Genomic DNA, 2668 nt, shown 5'->3' with positions numbered 1-2668 from the left:
GGTCCATCATGCAGATAGTGTTTATTATACCCTTTAGGTAGCTTTTTGCCAACCCATCCACTTACCTCCCTCTGCCTGATTTCCACTGACTTTTATTTCCATCTGGCATATGTGCACAGATGGTTTAATAATAAGTCCTCCTAGTGTTTTTCCATCCCTTAAATACTTCCCCTAAAATAATGGTCTCCAGTTTCATCCAAATTTTTGCAAAAGGCCTTAATTCATCTTTCTTCGTGGCTCCATCATATTCCAAATTTTGTTAATCTGCTCATGAATTCATGAGGCTTGGGCTGATTCCACATCTTTTCAACCATGAATTATGCTGCAACTAATGTTCATGTGCAGGTATCCTTTTGATAAAATGACTTTTTTTTCCTTTGGGTAAACAGCCAGTAGTGGAGTTACTGGATCAAATGGTAGGTCTTCTTTTAGTTCTTTGTGGAATATCCATTCTATTTCCATAGGGGTGGCACTGATTTGCAGTCCCACCAGCAGGGTATAAGGATTATACCTCTGTGTATCCACACCAATATCTTTTATTTCAGGAATTTTTAATAAAAGCTACTCTAGCAGGGGAAGGTGACACCACGTTGTGGTTTTAACTTGTATTACTCGAATGATTAGGGATGCTGAGAATTTTTCTTATGTTTATTGGCTATATCTATCTTTATTATTTTTAAAAGCTTCTATTCATGTCTTTGCCTACTTTCAAATGGAGTTATTTGGTTTCTTCTTGTTGATTTGCTTTGCAGATTCTTGCTGAGTTTTTTTTTTTAACTTTATTTAATGTACATGAATTGGCCATATGTGTAAGTTAGCATAGCATGGTTTCTTTCATTGAGTCCCCCTGGGTAATCCATTCAAGGAAGATTACTTAGTCCAACTTGATGAACCCAATGTCCTTTGCGTACTGGAGGAAGCACTGGCCGCACATATTGAGGCCGTATTTCCAGATCAGACCGTGCCGGTTTGAACAGACGCGGCAAGAGCGAGAACTCTGGCCGAATTTTTGCGAGTGGCTCCAATAGAGCTGCTGGTGTCCCATCTTTCTATCAGGAGTGCCTCTTGCTGAGTTCTTTGTAGATTCTGGTATTAGCCCTTTGTTGGTTATACAGCTTGTAAATTTTCTCTCCTATTCTGTAGGTTGTCTATTTGCTCATCAATTGTTTCTATTGATGTGTAACAGGTTTTTAATTAAATTTAAACCTGTTTGTTTATTTTTATTGTTTCTATGATTGCCATTGGTAACTTCATCATAAATTCTTTGCCTAGGCTGATATCTGTAAGAATATTTCAAACATTTCCTTCTAAAATTCTTAAGGATTCATGCCTTATATTTAAGTCTTATCCATCTTGAATTAACTTTTGTTGAGTGGTAAGAGACATGGAGCCTGTTTCATTCTTCTGCATGTGGGTATCCAATTTTCCCAGCAGCGTTTACTGAATAGTGTTTATTTTGCCCAGGGTATATTGTTCTCTGCCTTCTCCAAGTTCAGTTAGCTGTATGTAGATGGTTTTATCTCTGAGTTCTATTGGTTTACGTGTCCATTTTGTACCAATATCATGCTGTTTTGGCTACTATATTCTTGTAGCAATAGCTTTGTTGTAATGTGATGCCTCCATATTTATTCTTTTTTCTTAAGATTTCTTTGGCTGGTTCCAACCAAACACTGAATTATATTTTTCTAGCTCTATGAAATATGACTTTGGTACTTTGATGGAGATTGCATTTAACCTGTAAATCACTTTGGGCAGTATGCATTTTAACAATATTGTTCTACTGATCCATGAGTGTATGTTTCTCCATTTGTCTGAATCATGTGCAATGTCCTTCCTCAGTGGTTCATAGTTCTCTTAGTAAAAATCTTTCACCTCCTTTGTTAAGTATATTCCTAGGTATTTATTTTTTTGTAGCTAAGTAAATGATATTGAGCCTTGATTTGACTCTCAATTTAACTGTTATTGGTGTATAGGAATTATAATTATTTCTGTACATTGAACTTATAACCTGAAACTTTGCTGAATTTATTTCTCAATTCCTGGTATCTCTTGATGGAGTCTTTAGGGTTTCTAGATATATGATCATATTATCAATAAAAAAATGATAGTTGAACCACCTCTCTCCCAGTTTGGATATCCTTCATTTCTTTCTCTTCCTGATTGCTATGGCTAGGATTTCTAGCACTATGTGTTTAATACAAGTGGTGACAGTTGCATCCTTGTCTTGTTGCATCCTTGTCTAAGTTGGAATGAGATTCAGTAGGTTGTTGGCTGTGGGCTTGTCATATATTGTATTTATAATCTTGAGATATATTCCTTTTATGCCCAAGTTGTTGAGGGTTTTTGTCATGAAAGGGTGCTGAATTTTGTGAAATGTTTTTCTGCATCTATTTAGGTGATTATATGTTTTTCATTTTTGCTTCCATTTATATGGTGAATCACATTTATTGATGTATGTAATTAAACCATCCTTGCATCCTGGAGATGAAGCTTACTTGCTCATGGTGAATTATTTTGATGATATGCTATTCAATTCATTTTGATAAAATTTTATTGAGGATTTTTGCATCTACATTCATAAAGGATATTGGTCGGTAGTTTTCATTTTTTGTTGTGTTTTTTCCTGGCATTGGTATTAAGAGGAGACTGCCTCCATAAAACAAAGTGA

The 2668-nt window shown here is 35.5% G+C and overlaps 1 pseudogene across 1 annotated transcript; it reads right to left on the bottom strand.

The window, feature by feature from the left end:
- Positions 1-772: 772 nt before the first annotated feature.
- LOC111722917 lies at positions 773-1056 on the bottom strand (annotated as a pseudogene). Its single transcript, XR_002771548.1, has one exon. The product of XR_002771548.1 is annotated as a 40S ribosomal protein S29 pseudogene (transcript).
- Between the last annotated feature and the right edge of the window lie 1612 nt (positions 1057-2668).

This window comes from Otolemur garnettii, unplaced genomic scaffold (genome assembly GCF_000181295.1).
Source record: "Otolemur garnettii isolate 467f Iridium unplaced genomic scaffold, OtoGar3 scaffold02359, whole genome shotgun sequence".
Classification (NCBI taxonomy): Eukaryota; Metazoa; Chordata; class Mammalia; order Primates; family Galagidae; genus Otolemur; species Otolemur garnettii.
Note: the sequence above shows the minus strand (reverse complement) of the source record. Positions and strands in the feature narration are given on the sequence as shown.